At 43.2% G+C, this 17,105-nt stretch overlaps 21 non-coding genes and 3 pseudogenes across 21 annotated transcripts; all 24 read left to right on the plus strand.

Annotated features, from left to right (window-relative positions):
* The first annotated feature begins 591 nt into the window (after positions 1-591).
* Positions 592-710, plus strand: LOC119118554. Its single transcript, XR_005096757.1, has one exon. It is a non-coding gene; the product is annotated as a 5S ribosomal RNA (ribosomal RNA).
* A 1,834-nt stretch (positions 711-2,544) lies between these two features.
* LOC119118555 lies at positions 2,545-2,663 on the plus strand. Its single transcript, XR_005096758.1, has one exon. It is a non-coding gene; the product is annotated as a 5S ribosomal RNA (ribosomal RNA).
* A 468-nt stretch (positions 2,664-3,131) lies between these two features.
* LOC119118556 lies at positions 3,132-3,250 on the plus strand. Its single transcript, XR_005096759.1, has one exon. It is a non-coding gene; the product is annotated as a 5S ribosomal RNA (ribosomal RNA).
* A 469-nt stretch (positions 3,251-3,719) lies between these two features.
* On the plus strand, positions 3,720-3,828 carry LOC119118548 (annotated as a pseudogene).
* Positions 3,829-4,294: 466 nt separating this feature from the next.
* Positions 4,295-4,413, plus strand: LOC119118557. The gene has a single exon (XR_005096760.1). It is a non-coding gene; the product is annotated as a 5S ribosomal RNA (ribosomal RNA).
* Positions 4,414-4,879: 466 nt separating this feature from the next.
* LOC119118560 lies at positions 4,880-4,998 on the plus strand. Its single transcript, XR_005096762.1, has one exon. It is a non-coding gene; the product is annotated as a 5S ribosomal RNA (ribosomal RNA).
* A 466-nt stretch (positions 4,999-5,464) lies between these two features.
* LOC119118561 lies at positions 5,465-5,583 on the plus strand. The gene has a single exon (XR_005096763.1). It is a non-coding gene; the product is annotated as a 5S ribosomal RNA (ribosomal RNA).
* A 467-nt stretch (positions 5,584-6,050) lies between these two features.
* On the plus strand, positions 6,051-6,169 carry LOC119118562. Its single transcript, XR_005096764.1, has one exon. It is a non-coding gene; the product is annotated as a 5S ribosomal RNA (ribosomal RNA).
* Positions 6,170-6,636: 467 nt separating this feature from the next.
* Positions 6,637-6,755, plus strand: LOC119118563. Its single transcript, XR_005096765.1, has one exon. It is a non-coding gene; the product is annotated as a 5S ribosomal RNA (ribosomal RNA).
* Positions 6,756-7,221: 466 nt separating this feature from the next.
* LOC119118564 lies at positions 7,222-7,340 on the plus strand. Its single transcript, XR_005096766.1, has one exon. It is a non-coding gene; the product is annotated as a 5S ribosomal RNA (ribosomal RNA).
* A 468-nt stretch (positions 7,341-7,808) lies between these two features.
* On the plus strand, positions 7,809-7,927 carry LOC119118565. The gene has a single exon (XR_005096767.1). It is a non-coding gene; the product is annotated as a 5S ribosomal RNA (ribosomal RNA).
* A 467-nt stretch (positions 7,928-8,394) lies between these two features.
* LOC119118566 lies at positions 8,395-8,513 on the plus strand. The gene has a single exon (XR_005096768.1). It is a non-coding gene; the product is annotated as a 5S ribosomal RNA (ribosomal RNA).
* A 467-nt stretch (positions 8,514-8,980) lies between these two features.
* Positions 8,981-9,099, plus strand: LOC119118567. Its single transcript, XR_005096769.1, has one exon. It is a non-coding gene; the product is annotated as a 5S ribosomal RNA (ribosomal RNA).
* Positions 9,100-9,568: 469 nt separating this feature from the next.
* On the plus strand, positions 9,569-9,687 carry LOC119118568. Its single transcript, XR_005096770.1, has one exon. It is a non-coding gene; the product is annotated as a 5S ribosomal RNA (ribosomal RNA).
* Positions 9,688-10,154: 467 nt separating this feature from the next.
* On the plus strand, positions 10,155-10,273 carry LOC119118569. Its single transcript, XR_005096771.1, has one exon. It is a non-coding gene; the product is annotated as a 5S ribosomal RNA (ribosomal RNA).
* A 468-nt stretch (positions 10,274-10,741) lies between these two features.
* On the plus strand, positions 10,742-10,860 carry LOC119118571. Its single transcript, XR_005096773.1, has one exon. It is a non-coding gene; the product is annotated as a 5S ribosomal RNA (ribosomal RNA).
* A 466-nt stretch (positions 10,861-11,326) lies between these two features.
* Positions 11,327-11,445, plus strand: LOC119118572. Its single transcript, XR_005096774.1, has one exon. It is a non-coding gene; the product is annotated as a 5S ribosomal RNA (ribosomal RNA).
* A 467-nt stretch (positions 11,446-11,912) lies between these two features.
* Positions 11,913-12,031, plus strand: LOC119118573. The gene has a single exon (XR_005096775.1). It is a non-coding gene; the product is annotated as a 5S ribosomal RNA (ribosomal RNA).
* A 468-nt stretch (positions 12,032-12,499) lies between these two features.
* LOC119118574 lies at positions 12,500-12,618 on the plus strand. The gene has a single exon (XR_005096776.1). It is a non-coding gene; the product is annotated as a 5S ribosomal RNA (ribosomal RNA).
* Positions 12,619-13,086: 468 nt separating this feature from the next.
* On the plus strand, positions 13,087-13,195 carry LOC119118537 (annotated as a pseudogene).
* A 469-nt stretch (positions 13,196-13,664) lies between these two features.
* On the plus strand, positions 13,665-13,783 carry LOC119118576. The gene has a single exon (XR_005096777.1). It is a non-coding gene; the product is annotated as a 5S ribosomal RNA (ribosomal RNA).
* A 1,839-nt stretch (positions 13,784-15,622) lies between these two features.
* On the plus strand, positions 15,623-15,741 carry LOC119118577. The gene has a single exon (XR_005096778.1). It is a non-coding gene; the product is annotated as a 5S ribosomal RNA (ribosomal RNA).
* Positions 15,742-16,212: 471 nt separating this feature from the next.
* On the plus strand, positions 16,213-16,321 carry LOC119118538 (annotated as a pseudogene).
* A 467-nt stretch (positions 16,322-16,788) lies between these two features.
* On the plus strand, positions 16,789-16,907 carry LOC119118578. Its single transcript, XR_005096779.1, has one exon. It is a non-coding gene; the product is annotated as a 5S ribosomal RNA (ribosomal RNA).
* The last annotated feature ends 198 nt before the right edge of the window (positions 16,908-17,105 follow it).

Genomic DNA, 17,105 nt, shown 5'->3' on the forward strand with positions numbered 1-17,105 from the left:
CAACAAAAAAAATACATCCAGCCTAGTTAAGACCATACCAAAGACTATAAAAATGGGACCCATTGCCTCCCTGCGTGTGTGACGATCATTGGGACTTTAAAAAAAAAAAAAAAAGAAAATTAAAAAAAAAATTAAAAAAAATTGGGTGCGTATTATACATGGGTACAGGCTTTTTTCCAGCATCAACATGCCATTGTTAGGGTGCGTATTATACATGGGGGCGTATTATACACGGAAAAAAACGGTATATTGTGTGGCGTCATCCATAGCATTGTAGTTCACGTCTTTTACCGCTAGAGAGCAGACTATGTACAGTGAATAAAGAGGCTGGCTCCCTGTGAACTCAAAGCAGCAGTCTTTATCCGTAAAAAAAAAAAAAAAAAAAACACATTGCACTTCCATGTAGGGTTTTTCCACTTTTCATGACATTTACTTTGATACAGCAAAATGCAGGTCGCAATGGCAAATTTGTGCTACCACATAAAAAGCTGTCAATAACTTTTCATGATAGCCATGTTTCCATGAAACGCCAAGTCTTGGTTTTCAGGGGCGATTGTATCTATAAAATGCATTATTTTGCACTCAACCATGGCTTACGGCCATACTACCCTGAGAACGCCCGATCTCGTCCGATCTCGGAAGCTAAGCAGGGTCGGGCCTGGTTAGTACTTGGATGGGAGACCGCCTGGGAATACCAGGTGCTGTAAGCTTTTTTTTTCTTTTTCCACTTCAATTGTTAAAGCAAATTTTGACAACACCCATTACGTATGGCATTCGGAAACTGCAAGCCGAGTTTTAACTCCGACATTGACACTATACCCGAGTTTCAAATCTATATTGTGTGGCGTCATCCATAGCATTGTAGTTCACGTCTTTTACCGCTAGAGAGCAGACTATGTACAGTGAATGATGAAGTGCTTCGAAAGGCTGCTCAAAGATCACATCGTCTCCGGACTCCCCCCAACATTCGATCCGTTCCAGTTTGCCTACCGGCAGAACCGCTCCACTGAGGATGCCATCTCCTCCGTTCTTCACCTGAGCCTGGCTCACCTGGAGGAGAGGAACACCCACGTGCGGTTGTTGTTCCTGGACTTCAGCTCAGCGTTTAACACCATCATTCCACAACATCTGGTGGAAAAACTGGAACACCTGGGCTTCAGCACCCCCCTTCGGAACTGGCTGCTAGACTTCCTCACCAACAGACCTCAGTCAGTCCGGGTCGGACAGAACACCTCAGATGTCATCACCCTCAGCACAGGCTCCCCTCAGGGCTGCGTCCTGAGCCCCCTGCTGTTCACCCTGATGACACACGACTGCGCCCCCAGGTTCACCACCAATCACATCGTGAAGTTTGCAGACGACACAACGGTGGTGGGCCTCATCAGGGACAACAACGACCTGGACTACAGAGAGGAGGTGGAGCAGTTGGTGGGCTGGTGCAGAGAAAATAGCCTGATCCTGAATGTGGAGAAGACGAAGGAGATCATCGTCGACTTCAGGAAGAACCAGCCTCACCACGCTCCACTGATCATCAACAGCTCAGCTGTGGAGGTGGTCAGCAGCACTAAATTCCTGGGAGTCCACATCACAGACGACCTCACCTGGACTGTGAACACCACAACACTGGTCAAGAGGGCACAGAAGCGCTTGTACTTCCTGCGGAGGATGAGGAGAGCCCACCTGCCCCCACCCATCATGAGGACGTTCTACCGAAGCACCATAGAGAGCATTCTGACAAGCTGTCTCTCGGTGTGGTGTGGAGGTTGCTGCGCCTCCGATTGGAAGAACCTGAGGAGAGTGGTGAGGACAGCAGAGAGGATCATCGGGGCTCCTCTTCCCTCCATTCAGGACTTGTCATCCCAGCGCTGCGTGTCCCGAGCCCGAAATATTATCAGTGACCCATCACACCCCCACCATGGACTGTTCTCCCTGCTGCCCTCTGGGAAGAGGTTTCGCAGCATCCGCTGCAGGTCCACCAGGTTCTGCAATAGTTTTTTCCCTGCTGTCGTCAGACTGTTGAACATTTAAACGTAGCATTCCTCTGCACACTTGTAAATACTGCTTTTGTCTCCTGCACTGTTCACATACTTTATCACTGCTGCACTTTGTACTTTATAATTATCTTATTTCATTTTTTTATATAGAATGTCACTTTTTTTTTTAACCAGCCGAAATACCTCTACATTGTTGAAAGCCGTATGCAACGAAATTTCGTTTTGTACACCTAGTGTTGACAAAATGACAATAAAGTTCTGTCTAAGTCTAAGTCTAAGAATAAAGAGGCTGGCTCCCTGTGAACTCAAAGCAGCAGTCTTTATCCGTAAAAAAAAAAAAAAAAACACATTGCACTTCCATGTAGGGTTTTTCCACTTTTCATGACATTTACTTTGATACAGCAAAATGCAGGTCGCAATGGCAAATTTGTGCTACCACATAAAAAGCTGTCAATAACTTTTCATGATAGCCATGTTTCCATGAAACGCCAAGTCTTGGTTTTCAGGGGCGATTGTATCTATAAAATGCATTATTTTGCACTCAACCATGGCTTACGGCCATACTACCCTGAGAACGCCCGATCTCGTCCGATCTCGGAAGCTAAGCAGGGTCGGGCCTGGTTAGTACTTGGATGGGAGACCGCCTGGGAATACCAGGTGCTGTAAGCTTTTTTTTTTCTTTTTCCACTTCAATTGTTAAAGCAAATTTTGACAACACCCATTACGTATGGCATTCGGAAACTGCAAGCCGAGTTTTAACTCCGACATTGAAACTATACCCGAGTTTCAAATCTATATTGTGTGGCGTCATCCATAGCATTGTAGTTCACGTCTTTTACCGCTAGAGAGCAGACTATGTACAGTGAATAAAGAGGCTGGCTCCCTGTGAACTCAAAGCAGCAGTCTTTATCCGTAAAAAAAAAAAAAAAAAACACATTGCACTTCCATGTAGGGTTTTTCCACTTTTCATGACATTTACTTTGATACAGCAAAATGCAGGTCGCAATGGCAAATTTGTGCTACCACATAAAAAGCTGTCAATAACTTTTCATGATAGCCATGTTTCCATGAAACGCCAAGTCTTGGTTTTCAGGGGCGATTGTATCTATAAAATGCATTATTTTGCACTCAACCATGGCTTACGGCCATACTACCCTGAGAACGCCCGATCTCGTCCGATCTCGGAAGCTAAGCAGGGTCGGGCCTGGTTAGTACTTGGATGGGAGACCGCCTGGGAATACCAGGTGCTGTAAGCTTTTTTTTTTCTTTTTCCACTTCAATTGTTAAAGCAAATTTTGACAACACCCATTACGTATGGCATTCGGAAACTGCAAGCCGAGTTTTAACTCCGACATTGAAACTATACCCGAGTTTCAAATCTATATTGTGTGGCGTCATCCATAGCATTGTAGTTCACGTCTTTTACCGCTAGAGAGCAGACTATGTACAGTGAATAAAGAGGCTGGCTCCCTGTGAACTCAAAGCAGCAGTCTTTATCCGTAAAAAAAAAAAAAAAAAAACACATTGCACTTCCATGTAGGGTTTTTCCACTTTTCATGACATTTACTTTGATACAGCAAAATGCAGGTCGCAATGGCAAATTTGTGCTACCACATAAAAAGCTGTCAATAACTTTTCATGATAGCCATGTTTCCATGAAACGCCAAGTCTTGGTTTTCAGGGGCGATTGTATCTATAAAATGCATTATTTTGCGCTCAACCATGGCTTACGGCCATACTACCCTGAGAACGTCCGATCTCGGAAGCTAAGCAGGGTCGGGCCTGGTTAGTACTTGGATGGGAGACCGCCTGGGAATACCAGGTGCTGTAAGCTTTTTTTTTCTTTTTCCACTTCAATTGTTAAAGCAAATTTTGACAACACCCATTACGTATGGCATTCGGAAACTGCAAGCCGAGTTTTAACTCCGACATTGAAACTATACCCGAGTTTCAAATCTATATTGTGTGGCGTCATCCATAGCATTGTAGTTCACGTCTTTTACCGCTAGAGAGCAGACTATGTACAGTGAATAAAGAGGCTGGCTCCCTGTGAACTCAAAGCAGCAGTCTTTATCCGTAAAAAAAAAAAAAAAAACACATTGCACTTCCATGTAGGGTTTTTCCACTTTTCATGACATTTACTTTGATACAGCAAAATGCAGGTCGCAATGGCAAATTTGTGCTACCACATAAAAAGCTGTCAATAACTTTTCATGATAGCCATGTTTCCATGAAACGCCAAGTCTTGGTTTTCAGGGGCGATTGTATCTATAAAATGCATTATTTTGCACTCAACCATGGCTTACGGCCATACTACCCTGAGAACGCCCGATCTCGTCCGATCTCGGAAGCTAAGCAGGGTCGGGCCTGGTTAGTACTTGGATGGGAGACCGCCTGGGAATACCAGGTGCTGTAAGCTTTTTTTTTCTTTTTCCACTTCAATTGTTAAAGCAAATTTTGACAACACCCATTACGTATGGCATTCGGAAACTGCAAGCCGAGTTTTAACTCCGACATTGAAACTATACCCGAGTTTCAAATCTATATTGTGTGGCGTCATCCATAGCATTGTAGTTCACGTCTTTTACCGCTAGAGAGCAGACTATGTACAGTGAATAAAGAGGCTGGCTCCCTGTGAACTCAAAGCAGCAGTCTTTATCCGTAAAAAAAAAAAAAAAAAAACATTGCACTTCCATGTAGGGTTTTTCCACTTTTCATGACATTTACTTTGATACAGCAAAATGCAGGTCGCAATGGCAAATTTGTGCTACCACATAAAAAGCTGTCAATAACTTTTCATGATAGCCATGTTTCCATGAAACGCCAAGTCTTGGTTTTCAGGGGCGATTGTATCTATAAAATGCATTATTTTGCGCTCAACCATGGCTTACGGCCATACTACCCTGAGAACGCCCGATCTCGTCCGATCTCGGAAGCTAAGCAGGGTCGGGCCTGGTTAGTACTTGGATGGGAGACCGCCTGGGAATACCAGGTGCTGTAAGCTTTTTTTTTCTTTTTCCACTTCAATTGTTAAAGCAAATTTTGACAACACCCATTACGTATGGCATTCGGAAACTGCAAGCCGAGTTTTAACTCCGACATTGAAACTATACCCGAGTTTCAAATCTATATTGTGTGGCGTCATCCATAGCATTGTAGTTCACGTCTTTTACCGCTAGAGAGCAGACTATGTACAGTGAATAAAGAGGCTGGCTCCCTGTGAACTCAAAGCAGCAGTCTTTATCCGTAAAAAAAAAAAAAAAAACACATTGCACTTCCATGTAGGGTTTTTCCACTTTTCATGACATTTACTTTGATACAGCAAAATGCAGGTCGCAATGGCAAATTTGTGCTACCACATAAAAAGCTGTCAATAACTTTTCATGATAGCCATGTTTCCATGAAACGCCAAGTCTTGGTTTTCAGGGGCGATTGTATCTATAAAATGCATTATTTTGCACTCAACCATGGCTTACGGCCATACTACCCTGAGAACGCCCGATCTCGTCCGATCTCGGAAGCTAAGCAGGGTCGGGCCTGGTTAGTACTTGGATGGGAGACCGCCTGGGAATACCAGGTGCTGTAAGCTTTTTTTTTCTTTTTCCACTTCAATTGTTAAAGCAAATTTTGACAACACCCATTACGTATGGCATTCGGAAACTGCAAGCCGAGTTTTAACTCCGACATTGAAACTATACCCGAGTTTCAAATCTATATTGTGTGGCGTCATCCATAGCATTGTAGTTCACGTCTTTTACCGCTAGAGAGCAGACTATGTACAGTGAATAAAGAGGCTGGCTCCCTGTGAACTCAAAGCAGCAGTCTTTATCCGTAAAAAAACAAAAAAAAAACACATTGCACTTCCATGTAGGGTTTTTCCACTTTTCATGACATTTACTTTGATACAGCAAAATGCAGGTCGCAATGGCAAATTTGTGCTACCACATAAAAAGCTATCAATAACTTTTCATGATAGCCATGTTTCCATGAAACGCCAAGTCTTGGTTTTCAGGGGCGATTGTTTCTATAAAATGCATGATTTTGTGATTACCCATGGCTTACGGCCATACTACCCTGAGAACGCCCGATCTCGTCCGATCTCGGAAGCTAAGCAGGGTCGGGCCTGGTTAGTACTTGGATGGGAGACCGCCTGGGAATACCAGGTGCTGTAAGCTTTTTTTTTCTTTTTCCACTTCAATTGTTAAAGCAAATTTTGACAACACCCATTACGTATGGCATTCGGAAACTGCAAGCCGAGTTTTAACTCCGACATTGAAACTATACCCGAGTTTCAAATCTATATTGTGTGGCGTCATCCATAGCATTGTAGTTCACGTCTTTTACCGCTAGAGAGCAGACTATGTACAGTGAATAAAGAGGCTGGCTCCCTGTGAACTCAAAGCAGCAGTCTTTATCCGTAAAAAAAAAAAAAAAAAACACATTGCACTTCCATGTAGGGTTTTTCCACTTTTCATGACATTTACTTTGATACAGCAAAATGCAGGTCGCAATGGCAAATTTGTGCTACCACATAAAAAGCTGTCAATAACTTTTCATGATAGCCATGTTTCCATGAAACGCCAAGTCTTGGTTTTCAGGGGCGATTGTATCTATAAAATGCATTATTTTGCACTCAACCATGGCTTACGGCCATACTACCCTGAGAACGCCCGATCTCGTCCGATCTCGGAAGCTAAGCAGGGTCGGGCCTGGTTAGTACTTGGATGGGAGACCGCCTGGGAATACCAGGTGCTGTAAGCTTTTTTTTTCTTTTTCCACTTCAATTGTTAAAGCAAATTTTGACAACACCCATTACGTATGGCATTCGGAAACTGCAAGCCGAGTTTTAACTCCGACATTGAAACTATACCCGAGTTTCAAATCTATATTGTGTGGCGTCATCCATAGCATTGTAGTTCACGTCTTTTACCGCTAGAGAGCAGACTATGTACAGTGAATAAAGAGGCTGGCTCCCTGTGAACTCAAAGCAGCAGTCTTTATCCGTAAAAAAAAAAAAAAAAAAACATTGCACTTCCATGTAGGGTTTTTCCACTTTTCATGACATTTACTTTGATACAGCAAAATGCAGGTCGCAATGGCAAATTTGTGCTACCACATAAAAAGCTGTCAATAACTTTTCATGATAGCCATGTTTCCATGAAACGCCAAGTCTTGGTTTTCAGGGGCGATTGTATCTATAAAATGCATTATTTTGCACTCAACCATGGCTTACGGCCATACTACCCTGAGAACGCCCGATCTCGTCCGATCTCGGAAGCTAAGCAGGGTCGGGCCTGGTTAGTACTTGGATGGGAGACCGCCTGGGAATACCAGGTGCTGTAAGCTTTTTTTTTTCTTTTTCCACTTCAATTGTTAAAGCAAATTTTGACAACACCCATTACGTATGGCATTCGGAAACTGCAAGCCGAGTTTTAACTCCGACATTGACACTATACCCGAGTTTCAAATCTATATTGTGTGGCGTCATCCATAGCATTGTAGTTCACGTCTTTTACCGCTAGAGAGCAGACTATGTACAGTGAATAAAGAGGCTGGCTCCCTGTGAACTCAAAGCAGCAGTCTTTATCCGTAAAAAAAAAAAAAAAAAACACATTGCACTTCCATGTAGGGTTTTTCCACTTTTCATGACATTTACTTTGATACAGCAAAATGCAGGTCGCAATGGCAAATTTGTGCTACCACATAAAAAGCTATCAATAACTTTTCATGATAGCCATGTTTCCATGAAACGCCAAGTCTTGGTTTTCAGGGGCGATTGTTTCTATAAAATGCATTATTTTGCACTCAACCATGGCTTACGGCCATACTACCCTGAGAACGCCCGATCTCGTCCGATCTCGGAAGCTAAGCAGGGTCGGGCCTGGTTAGTACTTGGATGGGAGACCGCCTGGGAATACCAGGTGCTGTAAGCTTTTTTTTTTCTTTTTCCACTTCAATTGTTAAAGCAAATTTTGACAACACCCATTACGTATGGCATTCGGAAACTGCAAGCCGAGTTTTAACTCCGACATTGAAACTATACCCGAGTTTCAAATCTATATTGTGTGGCGTCATCCATAGCATTGTAGTTCACGTCTTTTACCGCTAGAGAGCAGACTATGTACAGTGAATAAAGAGGCTGGCTCCCTGTGAACTCAAAGCAGCAGTCTTTATCCGTAAAAAAAAAAAAAAAAACACATTGCACTTCCATGTAGGGTTTTTCCACTTTTCATGACATTTACTTTGATACAGCAAAATGCAGGTCGCAATGGCAAATTTGTGCTACCACATAAAAAGCTGTCAATAACTTTTCATGATAGCCATGTTTCCATGAAACGCCAAGTCTTGGTTTTCAGGGGCGATTGTATCTATAAAATGCATTATTTTGCACTCAACCATGGCTTACGGCCATACTACCCTGAGAACGCCCGATCTCGTCCGATCTCGGAAGCTAAGCAGGGTCGGGCCTGGTTAGTACTTGGATGGGAGACCGCCTGGGAATACCAGGTGCTGTAAGCTTTTTTTTTATTTTTCCACTTCAATTGTTAAAGCAAATTTTGACAACACCCATTACGTATGGCATTCGGAAACTGCAAGCCGAGTTTTAACTCCGACATTGAAACTATACCCGAGTTTCAAATCTATATTGTGTGGCGTCATCCATAGCATTGTAGTTCACGTCTTTTACCGCTAGAGAGCAGACTATGTACAGTGAATAAAGAGGCTGGCTCCCTGTGAACTCAAAGCTGCAGTCTTTATCCGTAAAAAAAAAAAAAAAAAACACATTGCACTTCCATGTAGGGTTTTTCCACTTTTCATGACATTTACTTTGATACAGCAAAATGCAGGTCGCAATGGCAAATTTGTGCTACCACATAAAAAGCTGTCAATAACTTTTCATGATAGCCATGTTTCCATGAAACGCCAAGTCTTGGTTTTCAGGGGCGATTGTATCTATAAAATGCATTATTTTGCACTCAACCATGGCTTACGGCCATACTACCCTGAGAACGCCCGATCTCGTCCGATCTCGGAAGCTAAGCAGGGTCGGGCCTGGTTAGTACTTGGATGGGAGACCGCCTGGGAATACCAGGTGCTGTAAGCTTTTTTTTTTCTTTTTCCACTTCAATTGTTAAAGCAAATTTTGACAACACCCATTACGTATGGCATTCGGAAACTGCAAGCCGAGTTTTAACTCCGACATTGAAACTATACCCGAGTTTCAAATCTATATTGTGTGGCGTCATCCATAGCATTGTAGTTCACGTCTTTTACCGCTAGAGAGCAGACTATGTACAGTGAATAAAGAGGCTGGCTCCCTGTGAACTCAAAGCAGCAGTCTTTATCCGTAAAAAAACAAAAAACAAAACACATTGCACTTCCATGTAGGGTTTTTCCACTTTTCATGACATTTACTTTGATACAGCAAAATGCAGGTCGCAATGGCAAATTTGTGCTACCACATAAAAAGCTATCAATAACTTTTCATGATAGCCATGTTTCCATGAAACGCCAAGTCTTGGTTTTCAGGGGCGATTGTTTCTATAAAATGCATGATTTTGTGATTACCCATGGCTTACGGCCATACTACCCTGAGAACGCCCGATCTCGTCCGATCTCGGAAGCTAAGCAGGGTCGGGCCTGGTTAGTACTTGGATGGGAGACCGCCTGGGAATACCAGGTGCTGTAAGCTTTTTTTTTTCTTTTTCCACTTCAATTGTTAAAGCAAATTTTGACAACACCCATTACGTATGGCATTCGGAAACTGCAAGCCGAGTTTTAACTCCGACATTGAAACTATACCCGAGTTTCAAATCTATATTGTGTGGCGTCATCCATAGCATTGTAGTTCACGTCTTTTACCGCTAGAGAGCAGACTATGTACAGTGAATAAAGAGGCTGGCTCCCTGTGAACTCAAAGCAGCAGTCTTTATCCGTAAAAAAAAAAAAAAAAACACATTGCACTTCCATGTAGGGTTTTTCCACTTTTCATGACATTTACTTTGATACAGCAAAATGCAGGTCGCAATGGCAAATTTGTGCTACCACATAAAAAGCTGTCAATAACTTTTCATGATAGCCATGTTTCCATGAAACGCCAAGTCTTGGTTTTCAGGGGCGATTGTATCTATAAAATGCATTATTTTGCACTCAACCATGGCTTACGGCCATACTACCCTGAGAACGCCCGATCTCGTCCGATCTCGGAAGCTAAGCAGGGTCGGGCCTGGTTAGTACTTGGATGGGAGACCGCCTGGGAATACCAGGTGCTGTAAGCTTTTTTTTTCTTTTTCCACTTCAATTGTTAAAGCAAATTTTGACAACACCCATTACGTATGGCATTCGGAAACTGCAAGCCGAGTTTTAACTCCGACATTGAAACTATACCCGAGTTTCAAATCTATATTGTGTGGCGTCATCCATAGCATTGTAGTTCACGTCTTTTACCGCTAGAGAGCAGACTATGTACAGTGAATAAAGAGGCTGGCTCCCTGTGAACTCAAAGCAGCAGTCTTTATCCGTAAAAAAAACAAAAAAAAAACACATTGCACTTCCATGTAGGGTTTTTCCACTTTTCATGACATTTACTTTGATACAGCAAAATGCAGGTCGCAATGGCAAATTTGTGCTACCACATAAAAAGCTATCAATAACTTTTCATGATAGCCATGTTTCCATGAAACGCCAAGTCTTGGTTTTCAGGGGCGATTGTTTCTATAAAATGCATGATTTTGTGATTACCCATGGCTTACGGCCATACTACCCTGAGAACGCCCGATCTCGTCCGATCTCGGAAGCTAAGCAGGGTCGGGCCTGGTTAGTACTTGGATGGGAGACCGCCTGGGAATACCAGGTGCTGTAAGCTTTTTTTTTCTTTTTCCACTTCAATTGTTAAAGCAAATTTTGACAACACCCATTACGTATGGCATTCGGAAACTGCAAGCCGAGTTTTAACTCCGACATTGAAACTATACCCGAGTTTCAAATCTATATTGTGTGGCGTCATCCATAGCATTGTAGTTCACGTCTTTTACCGCTAGAGAGCAGACTATGTACAGTGAATAAAGAGGCTGGCTCCCTGTGAACTCAAAGCAGCAGTCTTTATCCGTAAAAAAAAAAAAAAAAACACATTGCACTTCCATGTAGGGTTTTTCCACTTTTCATGACATTTACTTTGATACAGCAAAATGCAGGTCGCAATGGCAAATTTGTGCTACCACATAAAAAGCTGTCAATAACTTTTCATGATAGCCATGTTTCCATGAAACGCCAAGTCTTGGTTTTCAGGGGCGATTGTATCTATAAAATGCATTATTTTGCACTCAACCATGGCTTACGGCCATACTACCCTGAGAACGCCCGATCTCGTCCGATCTCGGAAGCTAAGCAGGGTCGGGCCTGGTTAGTACTTGGATGGGAGACCGCCTGGGAATACCAGGTGCTGTAAGCTTTTTTTTTATTTTTCCACTTCAATTGTTAAAGCAAATTTTGACAACACCCATTACGTATGGCATTCGGAAACTGCAAGCCGAGTTTTAACTCCGACATTGAAACTATACCCGAGTTTCAAATCTATATTGTGTGGCGTCATCCATAGCATTGTAGTTCACGTCTTTTACCGCTAGAGAGCAGACTATGTACAGTGAATAAAGAGGCTGGCTCCCTGTGAACTCAAAGCTGCAGTCTTTATCCGTAAAAAAAAAAAAAAAAAACACATTGCACTTCCATGTAGGGTTTTTCCACTTTTCATGACATTTACTTTGATACAGCAAAATGCAGGTCGCAATGGCAAATTTGTGCTACCACATAAAAAGCTGTCAATAACTTTTCATGATAGCCATGTTTCCATGAAACGCCAAGTCTTGGTTTTCAGGGGCGATTGTATCTATAAAATGCATTATTTTGCACTCAACCATGGCTTACGGCCATACTACCCTGAGAACGCCCGATCTCGTCCGATCTCGGAAGCTAAGCAGGGTCGGGCCTGGTTAGTACTTGGATGGGAGACCGCCTGGGAATACCAGGTGCTGTAAGCTTTTTTTTTCTTTTTCCACTTCAATTGTTAAAGCAAATTTTGACAACACCCATTACGTATGGCATTCGGAAACTGCAAGCCGAGTTTTAACTCCGACATTGACACTATACCCGAGTTTCAAATCTATATTGTGTGGCGTCATCCATAGCATTGTAGTTCACGTCTTTTACCGCTAGAGAGCAGACTATGTACAGTGAATAAAGAGGCTGGCTCCCTGTGAACTCAAAGCAGCAGTCTTTATCAGTAAAAAAACAAAAAACAAAACACATTGCACTTCCATGTAGGGTTTTTCCACTTTTCATGACATTTACTTTGATACAGCAAAATGCAGGTCGCAATGGCAAATTTGTGCTACCACATAAAAAGCTATCAATAACTTTTCATGATAGCCATGTTTCCATGAAACGCCAAGTCTTGGTTTTCAGGGGCGATTGTTTCTATAAAATGCATGATTTTGTGATTACCCATGGCTTACGGCCATACTACCCTGAGAACGCCCGATCTCGTCCGATCTCGGAAGCTAAGCAGGGTCGGGCCTGGTTAGTACTTGGATGGGAGACCGCCTGGGAATACCAGGTGCTGTAAGCTTTTTTTTTCTTTTTCCACTTCAATTGTTAAAGCAAATTTTGACAACACCCATTACGTATGGCATTCGGAAACTGCAAGCCGAGTTTTAACTCCGACATTGAAACTATACCCGAGTTTCAAATCTATATTGTGTGGCGTCATCCATAGCATTGTAGTTCACGTCTTTTACCGCTAGAGAGCAGACTATGTACAGTGAATAAAGAGGCTGGCTCCCTGTGAACTCAAAGCAGCAGTCTTTATCAGTAAAAAAACAAAAAACAAAACACATTGCACTTCCATGTAGGGTTTTTCCACTTTTCATGACATTTACTTTGATACAGCAAAATGCAGGTCGCAATGGCAAATTTGTGCTACCACATAAAAAGCTATCAATAACTTTTCATGATAGCCATGTTTCCATGAAACGCCAAGTCTTGGTTTTCAGGGGCGATTGTTTCTATAAAATGCATGATTTTGTGATTACCCATGGCTTACGGCCATACTACCCTGAGAACGCCCGATCTCGGAAGCTAAGCAGGGTCGGGCCTGGTTAGTACTTGGATGGGAGACCGCCTGGGAATACCAGGTGCTGTAAGCTTTTTTTTTTTTTTTTTCCACTTCAATTGTTAAAGCAAATTTTGACAACACCCATTACGTATGGCATTCGGAAACTGCAAGCCGAGTTTTAACTCCGACATTGAAACTATACCCGAGTTTCAAATCTATATTGTGTGGCGTCATCCATAGCATTGTAGTTCACGTCTTTTACCGCTAGAGAGCAGACTATGTACAGTGAATAAAGAGGCTGGCTCCCTGTGAACTCAAAGCAGCAGTCTTTATCCGTAAAAAAAAAAAAAAAAAACACATTGCACTTCCATGTAGGGTTTTTCCACTTTTCATGACATTTACTTTGATACAGCAAAATGCAGGTCGCAATGGCAAATTTGTGCTACCACATAAAAAGCTGTCAATAACTTTTCATGATAGCCATGTTTCCATGAAACGCCAAGTCTTGGTTTTCAGGGGCGATTGTATCTATAAAATGCATTATTTTGCGCTCAACCATGGCTTACGGCCATACTACCCTGAGAACGCCCGATCTCGTCCGATCTCGGAAGCTAAGCAGGGTCGGGCCTGGTTAGTACTTGGATGGGAGACCGCCTGGGAATACCAGGTGCTGTAAGCTTTTTTTTTCTTTTTCCACTTCAATTGTTAAAGCAAATTTTGACAACACCCATTACGTATGGCATTCGGAAACTGCAAGCCGAGTTTTAACTCCGACATTGAAACTATACCCGAGTTTCAAATCTATATTGTGTGGCGTCATCCATAGCATTGTAGTTCACGTCTTTTACCGCTAGAGAGCAGACTATGTACAGTGAATGATGAAGTGCTTCGAAAGGCTGCTCAAAGATCACATCGTCTCCGGACTCCCCCCAACATTCGATCCGTTCCAGTTTGCCTACCGGCAGAACCGCTCCACTGAGGATGCCATCTCCTCCGTTCTTCACCTGAGCCTGGCTCACCTGGAGGAGAGGAACACCCACGTGCGGTTGTTGTTCCTGGACTTCAGCTCAGCGTTTAACACCATCATTCCACAACATCTGGTGGAAAAACTGGAACACCTGGGCTTCAGCACCCCCCTTCGGAACTGGCTGCTAGACTTCCTCACCAACAGACCTCAGTCAGTCCGGGTCGGACAGAACACCTCAGATGTCATCACCCTCAGCACAGGCTCCCCTCAGGGCTGCGTCCTGAGCCCCCTGCTGTTCACCCTGATGACACACGACTGCGCCCCCAGGTTCACCACCAATCACATCGTGAAGTTTGCAGACGACACAACGGTGGTGGGCCTCATCAGGGACAACAACGACCTGGACTACAGAGAGGAGGTGGAGCAGTTGGTGGGCTGGTGCAGAGAAAATAGCCTGATCCTGAATGTGGAGAAGACGAAGGAGATCATCGTCGACTTCAGGAAGAACCAGCCTCACCACGCTCCACTGATCATCAACAGCTCAGCTGTGGAGGTGGTCAGCAGCACTAAATTCCTGGGAGTCCACATCACAGACGACCTCACCTGGACTGTGAACACCACAACACTGGTCAAGAGGGCACAGAAGCGCTTGTACTTCCTGCGGAGGATGAGGAGAGCCCACCTGCCCCCACCCATCATGAGGACGTTCTACCGAAGCACCATAGAGAGCATTCTGACAAGCTGTCTCTCGGTGTGGTGTGGAGGTTGCTGCGCCTCCGATTGGAAGAACCTGAGGAGAGTGGTGAGGACAGCAGAGAGGATCATCGGGGCTCCTCTTCCCTCCATTCAGGACTTGTCATCCCAGCGCTGCGTGTCCCGAGCCCGAAATATTATCAGTGACCCATCACACCCCCACCATGGACTGTTCTCCCTGCTGCCCTCTGGGAAGAGGTTTCGCAGCATCCGCTGCAGGTCCACCAGGTTCTGCAATAGTTTTTTCCCTGCTGTCGTCAGACTGTTGAACATTTAAACGTAGCATTCCTCTGCACACTTGTAAATACTGCTTTTGTCTCCTGCACTGTTCACATACTTTATCACTGCTGCACTTTGTACTTTATAATTATCTTATTTCATTTTTTTATATAGAATGTCACTTTTTTTTTTAACCAGCCGAAATACCTCTACATTGTTGAAAGCCGTATGCAACGAAATTTCGTTTTGTACACCTAGTGTTGACAAAATGACAATAAAGTTCTGTCTAAGTCTAAGTCTAAGTCTAAGAATAAAGAGGCTGGCTCCCTGTGAACTCAAAGCAGCAGTCTTTATCCGTAAAAAAAAAAAAAAAACACATTGCACTTCCATGTAGGGTTTTTCCACTTTTCATGACATTTACTTTGATACAGCAAAATGCAGGTCGCAATGGCAAATTTGTGCTACCACATAAAAAGCTGTCAATAACTTTTCATGATAGCCATGTTTCCACGAAACGCCAAGTCTTGGTTTTCAGGGGCGATTGTATCTATAAAATGCATTATTTTGCACTCAACCATGGCTTACGGCCATACTACCCTGAGAACGCCCGATCTCGTCCGATCTCGGAAGCTAAGCAGGGTCGGGCCTGGTTAGTACTTGGATGGGAGACCGCCTGGGAATACCAGGTGCTGTAAGCTTTTTTTTTTTTTTTTTTTTCCACTTCAATTGTTAAAGCAAATTTTGACAACACCCATTACGTATGGCATTCGGAAACTGAAAGCCGAGTTTTAACTCCGACATTGAAACTATACCCGAGTTTCAAATCTATATTGTGTGGCGTCATCCATAGCATTGTAGTTCACCTCTTTTACCGCTAGAGAGCAGACTATGTACAGTGAATAAAGAGGCTGGCTCCCTGTGAACTCAAAGCAGCAGTCTTTATCCGTAAAAAAAAAAAAAAAAACACATTGCACTTCCATGTAGGGTTTTTCCACTTTTCATGACATTTACTTTGATACAGCAAAATGCAGGTCGCAATGGCAAATTTGTGCTACCACATAAAAAGCTGTCAATAACTTTTCATGATAGCCATGTTTCCATGAAACGCCAAGTCTTGGTTTTCAGGGGCGATTGTATCTATAAAATGCATTATTTTGCACTCAACCATGGCTTACGGCCATACTACCCTGAGAACGCCCGATCTCGGAAGCTAAGCAGGGTCGGGCCTGGTTAGTACTTGGATGGGAGACCGCCTGGGAATACCAGGTGCTGTAAGCTTTTTTTTTCTTTTTCCACTTCAATTGTTAAAGCAAATTTTGACAACACCCATTACGTATGGCATTCGGAAACTGCAAGCCGAGTTTTAACTCCGACATTGAAACTATACCCGAGTTTCAAATCTATATTGTGTGGCGTCATCCATAGCATTGTAGTTCACGTCTTTTACCGCTAGAGAGCAGACTATGTACAGTGAATAAAGAGGCTGGCTCCCTGTGAACTCAAAGCTGCAGTCTTTATCCGTAAAAAAAAAAAAAAAAAACACATTGCACTTCCATGTAGGGTTTTTCCACTTTTCATGACATTTACTTTGATACAGCAAAATGCAGGTCGCAATGGCAAATTTGTGCTACCACATAAAAAGCTGTCAATAACTTTTCATGATAGCCATGTTTCCATGAAACGCCAAGTCTTGGTTTTCAGGGGCGATTGTATCTATAAAATGCATTATTTTGCACTCAACCATGGCTTACGGCCATACTACCCTGAGAACGCCCGATCTCGTCCGATCTCGGAAGCTAAGCAGGGTCGGGCCTGGTTAGTACTTGGATGGGAGACCGCCTGGGAATACCAGGTGCTGTAAGCTTTTTTTTTCTTTTTCCACTTCAATTGTTAAAGCAAATTTTGACAACACCCATTACGTATGGCATTCGGAAACTGCAAGCCGAGTTTTAACTCCGACATTGAAACTATACCCGAGTTTCAAATCTATATTGTGTGGCGTCATCCATAGCATTGTAGTTCACGTCTTTTACCGCTAGAGAGCAGACTATGTACAGTGAAT

This window comes from Syngnathus acus, unplaced genomic scaffold (assembly GCF_901709675.1).
Source record: "Syngnathus acus unplaced genomic scaffold, fSynAcu1.2, whole genome shotgun sequence".
Lineage (NCBI taxonomy): Eukaryota > Metazoa > Chordata > Actinopteri > Syngnathiformes > Syngnathidae > Syngnathus > Syngnathus acus.